The sequence below is a fragment of the Amblyomma mixtum genome, chromosome 7, assembly GCF_055824585.1.
Source record: "Amblyomma mixtum isolate Tamu chromosome 7, ASM5582458v1, whole genome shotgun sequence".
Classification (NCBI taxonomy): domain Eukaryota; kingdom Metazoa; phylum Arthropoda; class Arachnida; order Ixodida; family Ixodidae; genus Amblyomma; species Amblyomma mixtum.
The window spans coordinates 106,228,750-106,241,803 of NC_143018.1; the positions used below are offsets into that span (position 1 = coordinate 106,228,750).

The 13,054-nt window shown below is 41.6% G+C and overlaps 1 long non-coding RNA gene across 2 annotated transcripts; it reads right to left on the reverse strand.

The window, feature by feature from the left end:
• Window positions 1-232: 232 nt before the first annotated feature.
• On the reverse strand, window positions 233-12,451 carry LOC149337113 (uncharacterized). Of its 2 annotated transcripts, XR_016284362.1 has the most exons (3): window positions 12,039-12,451; window positions 6,284-11,307; window positions 233-6,162 (listed from the first exon to the last, which is right to left on the reverse strand). It is a non-coding gene; the product is annotated as an uncharacterized LOC149337113 (long non-coding RNA). The 2 variants fall into 2 exon arrangements; XR_016284361.1 differs by having other exon boundaries at window positions 233-11,307.
• Window positions 12,452-13,054: the final 603 nt, after the last annotated feature.

Here is a 13,054-nt window from a genome sequence, read left to right on the forward strand (position 1 = left end):
GAGCAGTTAGTTGAGCTCACAGAAAAGGTATTATGCAAAACTTTCTGAAGTAAACAGCAGCCAGCCAAACAAGTGTCGGTGCTCATTTTCAGAGTCCTTTCAATGCTCCTGTTATGAGGAAGCCCACTAACTTTGCATGCATCTTCTACTGCTGTGCCTGTATCAAAGGATGAACAGCACGATAAACACTGCCACTATAGTGGGAGCAATGTATAGGAGGACTCTCAGGATACCAATGATGGCAGGGGGTCACCTTTATTTTGGCCATGGTAGAACAGATGCAGTAACTTGCAGACAGTGGCTATTTAAGAGGGCTAGAAGGTGGCATTTCTGGAGTGCACCCATGCCAATAAACAGCCTCACAGTAAAGGTGTTCCTGCATCACAGTCGGCTGCTGAAGTGTCGAGAAGCTTGATTTCTGCATATTTCCAACCAGTGTGTCGCCGTTTAGTGACTGCAACGAATATGACCGCTGCTTCAAACTACATTTCTGGTCATGTACCGCTCTAGTGTCAAAAAGAGGTGGCACCTTGCTCATTTTAAAAGTTCACTCGCACTTGACAAGGAAATGTGAGAACCAGTCAGAAAGGCAAAGTAGCAAGCAGTACGGCACTTGATGTAAATGATAGGATTTCAAGTCAACGTAATGTGCCCAGCAGTCTGTACCACATCTCCATTTGAAGGGACACAGCTTTCAGCAAAATTTACTTTATTTCTAGCAGTATGAGGATCCATAGCGCACAAAATTGAAGGGACACAACACTTCGAATGAGACTAGAGCTTGTGTTGTGTCGCTTCAATTTTGTGCGCTATGGATCCTCATGTTGACTACCCACTAGCCCGAACCCTGACCCTTCTAGCTGTATCTACATGAATTTTTTTTTAGCAATTTAAAAATAATTTTACTCATCAAATGTCACTGTTTTATGTGCAGAAAATTATTTTCTGATATATATTTTTCCTAAATCTTATGAAAAGGCTGCAAAGCTAAGAAAATGTGGCAGAAGGCTAGTTCAGCATTCATTGCTCTTGCAGGGTGAAGTCATGTAATTTTTTTTTGTTTTGCAAAGGTCAAATTTTTGTTTTGAATTTTTGAGATTCAGTGTTTGTTGACATATTCAAGTTAGAAGACAATTTCATACACGAAGTTTAAAATTTTTAAATGTGAAAAACAAAGGTTGCCTAGACCTGCCGCTGTGGTCCTAGGAGTGCAACAAAACAAGTGCTCAAAAAAGATAAAACTGTTGTGAAGAAATATGCTCCAGGAGGCAGTATCTAGGCAGAAAACCTTAACAGAGAAAATTGCCCGTTTCTTGAATGTTTCGTCACAATTCACAGCCGCCGAGGTTCACGAAACAATTTTTTTACAGTACTTCCCAGTTTATTTCAAAAATAAAATTTGGGGACAGGAGGGTCATTCCACGCGAAAGGAGATGCGCCAAATTTTTGACATTGTAGATTTGGCTGAGGAAATTCATGCCAGTTAAGACCAGTCCCAACAGAAGTGTAGAGACCTTTCGAAGAAAAAAAAATTTTCTCCAAATATCATGCTCCAAAGTGTAAGAAATCCCCTTCATGTGGGCATTTTGTGAAAATTATTGTTCAGGAGCCGTTCTGCCGGCAAAGTTTCTCTCCGCATGTAGTCTGGTATTGAGATGCCCTGTCATGCCTCAAAAAATAAACCGTGGATGATGCCATTTTGGTTTCAAATGGAAGTGCTTAACATGGTTTAAAATGGAAGTGAAGATTTCCGCATTTTTTGAACTAAACTTGGAGTCTAAATTTAAGCAAACTTTTTTGCAGTTTTGCCTGAAACCTTGAAATAGCACTGTTTGCATTAAAGTTGAACCTTGCGTTGTTCTGTAATTTAATTACAAGTATATCGATTTCTCCGAAAACGGCCACATTGTGGACCAGAAAGCTCTAAGTGGGCAACTGTGCTAGACACAAAAAAAAATCCAAATGGTCAACCCATTCAATTAGTTTCACATATAAAAAAAACTAGAAAAGTATTTTTTGTTGGTGAGAAATAAATTTTTAAAAAGGAGTTGCAGAATGTGGCGCCAGCATCTGTTATGGTACGATAAAACACTGCTTTTATTTCCAGCCTCGCTAAACTCTAGTAGCTGCCATTAGCATTTGGACATACTGTGAGAAGCCACTGCACTGTTTCAGTTATCTTTAAAGAATATGTTTGGGCAGAATACTCATGGTATACAGGGTGTGCCATGTTATTCCCTATAGATCTGACCTAAACGCAGGATTTAAAAAGCCAGTCTGAACGGGTTAGATGGATAAGCATTTATTATTTACATTTGACTTGACTGAGGCATCAGCCTGTCAGATTATTCAACTTCCAAAGCTGTGGTGTATAGCGAATACATGCAATGTTTAATAGACCATTTGTATTGACTTAAACAGGATGCGCTGTATATACACAAAATATGAAGGGGAGATTGCATAGTACAACAAAAAAAAAAAAAAGGATTATAACATCATGTAGGTCTGTTCTGTGAATACTGAAAATTTTTAAATACCGAATCCAATATCCTGGTATTTTATTTGGTGAATGAATGAAACAGCGTATGTTTAAAATTATTTGGAATGAACTGAATCTGTCCTCAAGTTTGCTAATCATAAGCAAGTTCGAATAGAGCACGTCAAGCAGAACCTGCTCTGGCATTGCACAACTTGTTGTAGCTATCCGTCTGTGCAGAAAGGAGGGTCCAGCACCACGGCACAGTTAATTCGTGAGACGGCATTCATAATGCTCATATATCGCCTTCAAGATTGTGCGATGCTGCAGGGTTGAACCTGGTTTAGCAAACACTGCCGTTTTGCCCAGTCTCTGAGGTCATGGCCTAAACTGTCGTTCCTCTCATCAACCGAGATATTGCATTAGTTTGTATGCTGTCATCATCGGTAGCAAAAGGTAAATGCCCTATGCAAATTTCCTAAAGATCATAGTGGTAACATACAGACTTCGTGTTGCATGTCCCCTGGAGGACGTCGGTGCTGCGTCTTTCGATTGCTACAGCTGCAATTTCATGACTTATAGCGTAGCCGTTGGTGATTCCTTGTTTCACTTAAACATTTGTTTTGCACTAATATTCGTATAAGTCTGCACAAGCAACTTCAAAGCTGCAAATAATCGCACATATATTCAATTCATATTTCATTCGGTCCTTTCACTGTTTGATTCCTGTTCGATTTGGTTTTTAACTACATTATTCATGTTTTATTCGCAAAGCTGGCCTGCTTGTATTAGATTCAATTTCAAAATAACGCTGTTCGCACGCCCCTAATGCTGGATTTCCCAAACAAGTTTGCAAATTGGGCTCTTGTACACCTATTACATACGCTGGAAGAGGTGCAGACAGTACTCTGCAGTGCAGAATTTTCAAATATCATTCAGTTTCGGAAGACTGAATAGAGGCTGATACAGGGGCAAAGAACGGCGTCCCTCATAGCCTGAGTTGCTTTGGGGCGTTAAACCGCAATAAACCAAACAGAGGCAAAGAACAAACTCATAGCAAGTTCAGCATGTGTACCATTGACTGCTTATTCTTTTGTCTTCTGCGGTAAGTCAGCTGAGTATGCTCAAAAACAAAAATGCACCAACTTGCCGAACTTTCACTTGTAACTGTAATATCCGAGAAATTAAAAATGTGTAATGACAGGCATAGTCCCTTGACCTCCGCAGACTGCCACTAGCGACAATTTCGGTGCACTCAACAAAAGCTCTTTTCAGCTCATAATCGGAGCATCAGGAACAATTCAATAAGTGAGTTGCTGAAAGACTGCCAAACAAAAAATACTGCTAGCTGCTTTCTATGCAAGGGTGTGCGTTAGCAATTTTTCAAAACCGAATCAAATACGGAAGTAAAGCTGGAAAGTGGATAGAATATGAATAGGATAACTTTACAAATATTCACTGTTTCACCACTTGAACGAATATTTGTATGAAACAAGTATGATGTAAAACAGTGAAGCGAAAGTGGTGGCATTGTAGCACGCTGCTATGCTATAATTTATCAATTTTTAGCTACAGCTGTCAAAAAACAGCAGTGGTGACCTCAGCTAGGGACTATGCAGCACTAAGAATATAAACTCTGACTATCATGTCCAATGTATAGAAAAAATTACATTTGCTATTGATTGCACTATGCTCTGCAAGACCTTCATGCGCGTGCGACTTGTATATATGTTATTATGTTAATATGTAAATAGATTAGTTGCCAGTGTACCTCTCCCCTGTCCTTTCTACTTTCCCCTCACCTCTTTCAATTCCTCTCTACACACTGCCTGCTATCCTTTATTTCAGCTGCCCCAGCTCAGATGCTTCCAGCAGCAATGGCAGATGCCAGGGCGAGCAAAAATCTTTTTCCTTCCATTTACCATGTTTAATAAAACTACTTACTATTGATTGCAACAGCAAATACACCAACGCCCTGCGTCGATAAACACATGAGAGGCAAGAAATACCTATAAGTATGGCCTCAGAGATCAGGGCCATTTGGTAAACCTGCCAGAACACTGTTGCGTCGCCCAATCTTGGGGGCCATGAGTGAGCATTGTGAATCCCACCACACAAATGGATGCCGTCACGAAACTGAAGCCTCTATCTCATGCAGACCAGTACCAGCAAAATGCTGTGTGGTGTTGTAGAGAACGCTGTTTTTAAAACGGTCATCAAAGAAAACTATGAAAACTATGGTGTGCCTGATTCAAGCTTCATGCCCATTATACAGAAACTATTTGAGAACAAAAGAGCATATTCGAACCATTTCACATAATTTTGAATGTGTACTATTGAAGGCGTTCAGAGTATTGAATAACATGATGATTCGCTATAACAATTTTTTAAACGTTTGCTCACCCATAGTTTCATGGCATAGCATCACCATCATTTCATCTAGCTACAGGCTTGGGCAGTATTGAAGATACATATATCTTCTATACTATTTTATGTATCGGTATTAGGTATCGCTTGCCAAGAATGAAAGAATCAGAGTATCCGTATCAAAAACATATATTTACTATACCGTGCATTTTAAAGATACAGTGAATGAAGGCACATTAATGAAGGCAGTGATAGCATAGCAGTAGAGCATCTGCCTCACGTGCAAGATGACCGGGTTCGAATTTCGGTGTTACGCAATTCTCCACCGGGTTAAAACAAAAAACCATGTCGATCGAATTGCACAACCAGGCCTGGTTGTGAAATTCGATCAACATGTTTTTTTGTTTTAACCCGGTGGAGAATTGCGTAACCGGTGACCAGAACCGACAACGCACTCCCTCACCAGAACAGGATTTGGCCGCGTTTGAGTTAATGGCATGATCGTAATATTGACATTTTTTCACACAAGTCGAAGAGTTTCAAAATGAGTGATTGTGTCTTGTTTGTTTCCTTTTAACTCATCCTGAGGCATCTTTTGACACCACTCACTGTTAACCCTAGCCTTTCCATAAAAACACCATCAATTACTTCCTTTTCCAGGTCGTCACTAGTCTCCTCGCTTAGCTTTTTTATACTGTAAATGACCAGGTTATTTCTGCTGCCTGTTTCTTAAACAGAGGTTCCTAACTGTACTGAGCCGCTCCCGAAGTTCCAATATTGCCGATTCTATGTCTTTTACCTTCGTGGCTAAGACATTTAGGCTCTACAGCAGTTTCTCAATACCATCAATTACGAATGCTCAGTTAAATTGGAAAGTTTGTTCTCAATTGTGTTTTCAGATGCCTGCAAGCCCTACATTGTCAAATTAATCTTGCTCTGGCCTTCTAGCAATTCCAATAGCATTTGTTTTTCAGTCGGGCCAGGATTTGCTTCAACATCGCTACAATGTCACGGATCCCCCGAGAACACTCGGGCCGAAAGAATGGACTAGGCGAAAGGTGTACCCCCACAGACGCACATTTAATACACCCTACATGACACAAACACTAGCACACAAAACTAATACAAAACACAAAGACTACCAATACACACGACCTGGGAACACCCAGTCAGCAACTAGCGTTCGGCGTTCGTGCTCATGGTTTGGTGCTGATGAAGCGTTGCATGGGTCCAGTCAGGGGCATCTAGGTAGCCGACGTCGAGGTGGCATTCGAAGTGCTCAGGCTGGCGTCGCCTCTTTAAAGGAGGCATTCAGAGGACTGGATTGGGAACAGTTGGGGATAAGAGTCAATGGAGAATGACTTAATGATCTGCGATTCACTGATGATATTGCCTTGCTAAGTCACTCAAGAGATGAATTGTACATCATCAATGACTTACCTAAAATATAACACGCAGAAAACCAAAGTAATGTTGAACTGTCTCGCAAGGGAACAGCAGTTCGCAGTTGGTAGCAGATGCTAGAATTGGTAGGGCAATATGTCTACTTAGGGCTGTAGTGACCACTGATCTGTATTATGGCAGGGAAATAACTAGAAGGAAAAGATTGGGGTGGAGCACATATGACAGGTTCTCTCAGATAATGAATGGCAGTTTACCAATATCCCTCAAGAGAAAAGTATACAACAGCTGTATCTTGCCGTTACTCACCTATGGGGCAGAAACGTGGAGGCTCACAAAAAGGGTTCAGCTTAAGTTAAGGACAACGCAGCGAGCTATGGAAAGGAAAATGATAGGTGTAATGGAGGTGGGCAGAGTGGGTGAGGGAACAAATGTGAGTTAATGACATCTTAGTCAAAATGAAGAAGAAGGAATGGGCTTGGGCAGGGCATGTAATGTGAAGGCGACATAACCGCTGGTCCTTAATGGTAACGGAGTGGATCCCAAGAGAAGGCAAGCATAGCAGGAGGCGGCGGAAAGTTAGGTGGGCAAATGAGATTAAGAAGTTTACGGGGATAAAGAAGCTGCAGCTGACGAGGGACACTTAATTGGAGAGACATGGGAGAGGCCTTTGCCTTGCATTACACACAGTCAGGCTGATGATGATAATCATGCAGAAGATAGACGGCGTGCTCATATACTTTTGTCGGCATTCTTGGCGATATGAAAGCCTCAGTTACCTTCCTTTCAGTGTTACCTCTTGCCTTTGCAAAGAACACTGTGTTTTCAAGGACAGGGCAGCAGCCATGCTTCTTGCACTTACTACAGTGCATTGCCAAATGGGCATACTCCCACATGGTAGGCGAATCTCAGCCTGCATTCCAATGTGTGTCCCCTTTGAAAACATCCCTTTCAGCGATACCTGATTGGCCAAAATGCCAGAAGCAGATGTGCATTCACTTCCGCCATTTGGGCCAATCAGTTGTCACCGAATGGAATTTTGAAAAAAGATGATGCGCAAAACAGACAACACAGGAGAAAGACAGGCGAAACACGCGCAACTTTGCAACTGTTTATCCACTTAAGCGAGTGAATAAAAGGCAAGAGCAGGCTTCAGCAAGCTGGCTATCCTACTTTGCTGATAAGCTCAGTTGCCGAAGCATTACTGAAAAAGGTGAAAAAGTAAGTGCAATAACAGTGCAAAAAACGATGTTACCAAACAGAAACTTGTGATAATTGCTTATATTCATAAGATGGCACACAATCTGAAACATGTTGAGAGAAAGTTTAATGTTCCTGTAGTTTTTTCCACCCGCAAGAAGCTGTTCTCCTTGTGTGGCAAAATGGATCCCAACAAACTGAAAAAAGCAGAATGCCAGAAAAAGCATGTGATGCCGCTTGTAAAATGTGCAGTGGGCATAGTTTATCAGATCCCGCCAACGTGTGGGAAATCTTACATTGGCCAAACGGGCTGATGTATTAATTAATGATTGCCTTGCTGACCATAATCGCGCGTTAAAGAAAGGCTCGGGTACTCTTTTACCACGTAATTGTAAAGCCTGCGGGGAAAAAGAGAAAAAATTTCAGGCGAAGCTGAAGGAAACAAAAATTCTACGCAGGAGCAAAGACACCACAGCCCATGTAAGCACGCCCTGTCTTACAATTTACAAAAAAGAAGGTGTCTTTTTAGATATGTGCCGAGACACATTTTTTTCCTTGAGCCTTTTGTTATCTTTTTGTTTCTACTTGTGCGCATGTGTGGGTCCCTCTCTGGTTTTGCCTATATATTCACTCGCTCCCTAGGTGAATAAACAGTTGCACTTGTTTCGTCTGTCTTCCTCCTGCATTGTCTGTTTTGCACGTCTGTTTTCAAAACCATGCACCAACTAGCCCCCCCAGCATGTATTACTGAATGGGATGTTTTTGAATGAGCCGCAAGTTGGAATACAGGTCCTCGTTGATGGCCATGAGGCATATTGTGTTTGCTGATGTCTTTTTTTTAACTCTTTCAGCTATTAATCTTTTGGTCAACCTTGGGTACACCTCAGCAAGCTTACGAGAAGAGGTCTAAAATTTTTGGCCTTTAGCTGATGGAACGAAAGACAAGGGTTGTACCAAAAGAGTGTATTCATGCAAACATTTTCAACGTATTTGCCACTGATGTCAGTGCATTTTTTCTTGTAACAGATTTATTTTTCCTAATATGCTTTGAAATCATTCCTTTGTGACTTTTGCAATTCACTGTTCCCAGTGGCAGTGGTCTCATTTGTGGAAATAAACAGTGGTCCTAGATGAATCTTCACTCCAAAGATGCTGTTGTAGCTCGAAAAGTCGATAGGTGGGCCTGAGACCACAGTGAAAATGGTACAGTATCTTTGTTCATTTTTGTTCTTTCAAGAATGCCGCTGTTGTCTTTGTACCATCTCCACTTTTTTCTCATATTTATAGTCAGTATGTGTATTTGGAAAAGCACCATGAAGCAGTTATGGTTCAAAAACGACGTAGAAACACCACTGTAAGCTTGACAAGACAGAACATTCATGTATTGCCAAAGTTCACAAAAATTGGACCTCGTTGCATAAATGGCATCAAAAACAGGCTTACTCGTTACCTGCCTGCAACTTTCTTGACGTTGTGGGAAACGTAATGCAGGTAATGCACAGAACACACTTGCTTCCTCTCTTCCTTGCCCTTCAAATGGTATGTGTGTGTGTGTAGTTCTCATTTCTCCTCCTTCCTTCCTCCTTGCTTTTTCACGCAGTTTTTTTTAAAAGGAATATATAGCCACTAAATATTTTCTTGCATGTTTTCTTGTTTGAAACGATGCCTTAAGATATTAGTATATATGGATCACCCCGTGTATGCCAGGACTGCTAAATAATTTACAATCGAATTTCATCTTGGTGCTCTTTCGGTTCCAGTGGCTGGGAGATGGGATGGTTGTGACATCAAAGGTCTGCGTATGCCACATGCGGCATAAAAAAAAACTGCAATATAATTGCTCCTTCTTTGTTTCCATTAAGTGCAATGCTAAAACCAGCCTGTCTCAAGAGCGATAGTGACTACAAATGAAGAAGCAGTGACCTATATTGACCTTTGATGTCATAGTGATCGTCTGGCTGTGTAAACTGTTCAAAAACAGCACAAGAAAATAAATTGAATTTCAAATTATTTAGCAGTTGTAGCTAAATACCATGTGGTGATCCATGTATTCTAATATTGTGTGCTTCACTACAGAGAAAACAACATGCAACTAAAACTAGGTGTCATTTCCAAAAGTGAGTGACAGTATGACATTCACTGCGACCTACTGCGACCTCCCTTTATCCTTGTTTAACCATGTTAGGACCTTGTTCATAATTCATCAACCTTTTCATGCAGTTCAGATGATAGTAACTGCATGAAGCTTATCTATGTAATAAGGTACACTACCTGTGCAATATATGACACAACTCGGATTGGCACCTACAAAATGTGCCATCTTCTGTCAGGAGCATGTTTGCAATTCGTAACAGTGGGAGAAAGCTAAGCTGGTAGCACAAGCGGCCACTTCAGTGAGAATGAAGCAATTAATGACCTCATTGACACCGCGCCTGGCCTCTTCTTTTTTTTTAAATGCATATAATTTCGTGTATGTAGAATTGCTAGCAAAATTAGCAGAGCTCAAAATGGGACTAAGAGCCTTTGCAAGTTTGTCCAGTGTTACACTATGTGTATGACCCTTTTAATTGTTGAGGACTGGAAGTGATTTCCTCACTAAATTCCCTTGAGATATAGTTTCATGCATCTACATTTCGAGCAATCTATCCCGAGTCAGCATACACTGCAGCTGGGTGCAACACTAATGAGGTGTATACTTCAGTGTTTGCCATTCAGCAACTTTGTACACCACAGCTGTCTGGAATATGAAATTGCACACACGAAAGCTCTGTTTTTAGATGGACAAGCTTATTATTAATCATTACACAACCTCACTTACACAGGATATCTAAAAGCAATCTTTGTACAACGTGCAGTTATGAGCAGGTTTTATTGCTCTCTCAATGCATAGCAATCGTGAACTTCATGTTAACAGTAAATTATTTAAAGAGAAAGTGCACTTTTTAAAGTAATTTTAAAGAAAGCTGCATAACTACACACAACTTAAGCTTCAGTTATCACTGGACAACCAACTGATCGGGAAGCCGCCGCTATGGCTCATTGGTTATGGTGCTCGGCTTCTGACCCGAAAGACGCCAGTTGGATCTTGGCAGTGGCAGTCGCATTTCGATGGTGGTGAAATGCTACAGACCCATGTTCTGTGTGATGTCAGTGCACTTAAAGGAACCCCAGGTAGTCAATATCATCTGGAACCCTCTATTACAGCATCCCTCACAGCTTAAGTTGCTTTGGGACGTTAAACCCCATAAATCAGACAAAAATTAAAAGGACACTGAGGATAAATTAAAGTTGACCTGCTTTTCGACAGACTATGATATTTTAATGACAAAGGAACTGCTCTCGCCAAAAACTAAGCTTTAATAAGATGAAAAACACCAAAAGTCGAACTACAGGTGTTGTCATCACCAGCTGATTTTGCAAGTAAACTGCGTGCGTAAGCACCAAATTTTTGGGTGTGGATTGCAAAGGCTATGCAACACTGCCATTCACTTCAAAACAGCGGTAACCCGACCTCCTCAGTTCGGATATCATGAGTGTGACCATAGAGTATAAAGGAGGCTATGGTGTGACTCATGGGGCGGGGAAATTTTTAAATTCAAATTCCTCAGCCATAATTAGCGTTTGCCGGACAAACTTCAGCATATAAAAAAAAAAAAACTCGAAAATACCAGAAGATTCTAAAACATTTGCATGACTGAACAAGATGAAAATAGCCCAAGTTGTGGGAAGTGGACAATAGTGGCTTCACCCCGACAACACACCAGCACACAAAGCTGCCTGTGTGTGAACCAAAAACAGCATTACCTAGAATATTTACCTCTACCATTCACATCACCTTGTTCTTCACAACTTCTTTCTGTTCCCTGAAAGAAGAAAGTCCACAGGGTAAACTATTCTGTGGTCGTGGAAGAGGTAGAGAGAAAAAAAGGTGCAGCCACTGAAAGACCCCACTTCTCGCAAGAATTTCTGGACTGGTTCAAAAAAGTGAAGAACAAATTTCACAGCAGAGCATTGGATCAAATGGGCGTTACCTTGAAGGAGATTAAATGTGGGGCACCGCAAACTAATTACACAATTTTTTTTTATACCAAATCTCTCCTTTTAAAACACAATGTTTAGTTCATTTCGGCCATATATTTGTTCACAGTATAAAGGACGATTTTGTGACAGAGGTGACAAGATGCACAACAAAAGAAGCACTAAAAAAAAACATATCTCTATATGCGGCTCACAAAGTCATAATTTCACACATTTGTAAAATCATGCGTAAAGTTCGTAAAGTTAGTCATGTATTTCATGCAGTCACCGTGGTGAAAAATGCTACTTATTCAAGTCCGAGTTCCTCAACTATAACAACTGCTGTACAATGTTGAGCAAGTGGAAAAACAGATGTGAGAGTAAACTGTTACACTTGAAGAGAGAAATATAAAATGAATATGGTTTTATTTTCCTGCATTAAACATCCCAAGCGGCAGACATCGTTGCTTCTCAAATGGCGTGTAAAATTACTCACCGGCATAAAATAGATTACCTGCGTTATCGAAAAGCACGACAAGCTGCCATCGAAAAGCATGAAAGCGAATAAATTACTCACCTTGAATTAAGCTTGTCCAAACGGCACTGTGATGGTCACCGCAAGCGGCAGACATCGTTGCTTCCGAACTGGTGGGCAGCGATACGCCTAAGCTTGCCCAAACGGCACACATCGTCGCTCCTGATAATCACCGCCTCACCGGCGTTAAATAAATTTACCTGCGTTGTCGAAAAGCTGGACAACTTGTTATCCTAAAGGCACGAAAACCGGAAGGCGGCAGGGCGCCGCCATTTGCAATTACCAGCGTCGCTTTTTCTTGCCTGAGTTGTCGTAGCAACAGCTGCTCCGCGCGCGCGTTGGCGTAGGCAACATTGGCGTGTTCATAGTTGTCATGGCAACAGGTCCTCCGCGCGCGCGTTGGTGTGGGCAACATTGCGTTTGTCTGTAGCGGCTAGCAAACGGAAACACGCCGCCCGGCCAGAGGTTGACAAGCCGACACATGGATGGATGGATGGATAGATGATAATAGCTTTACCCTTTGTACCAGGCGCTTTCGCCACCTAGCCTATACTTCCCCCATTGTTAATTTATTTTTATTTTTCCTTTCTTTCCCCTTCGCTCTTACAATGTCTAGTCTGTCTATCCTTTTGCCCTCCAAATTCACCCCTCCCTTGATTTCCGCCACCAATCCTCCAACCTCCCCTTCGTCAATGTCACGCTTTTCCCATCCACTCGCCCGTCCTCCCCAGTAAATCCCAGCGCTATCTCTATGCCTGTTGCTGCCCCCTCTGGGAGGGTTAACGTTTGGGGAGGGTTGGGCGGATTTCTGCGCACCTTTCCTGCGCACCGTTTCCCAAATATCCACTTCTTCAAATTTGGCGTCACAGCACAGGGTGGCCTGTAGAAGTTGCTTAATCAATGGGTGCCGCTCGCAGGAGCGCTTGTCTTCAAAATTCGCTTGCGGAAAACCTACGCCGCTTATAGGTGCAAAATTTTACATGAGACATCAGACTACCATAAAGAACTAAAGAACAACAACTTTTGACTGTCTAAAGTGCGTAGAGGCGAAAGCGTTT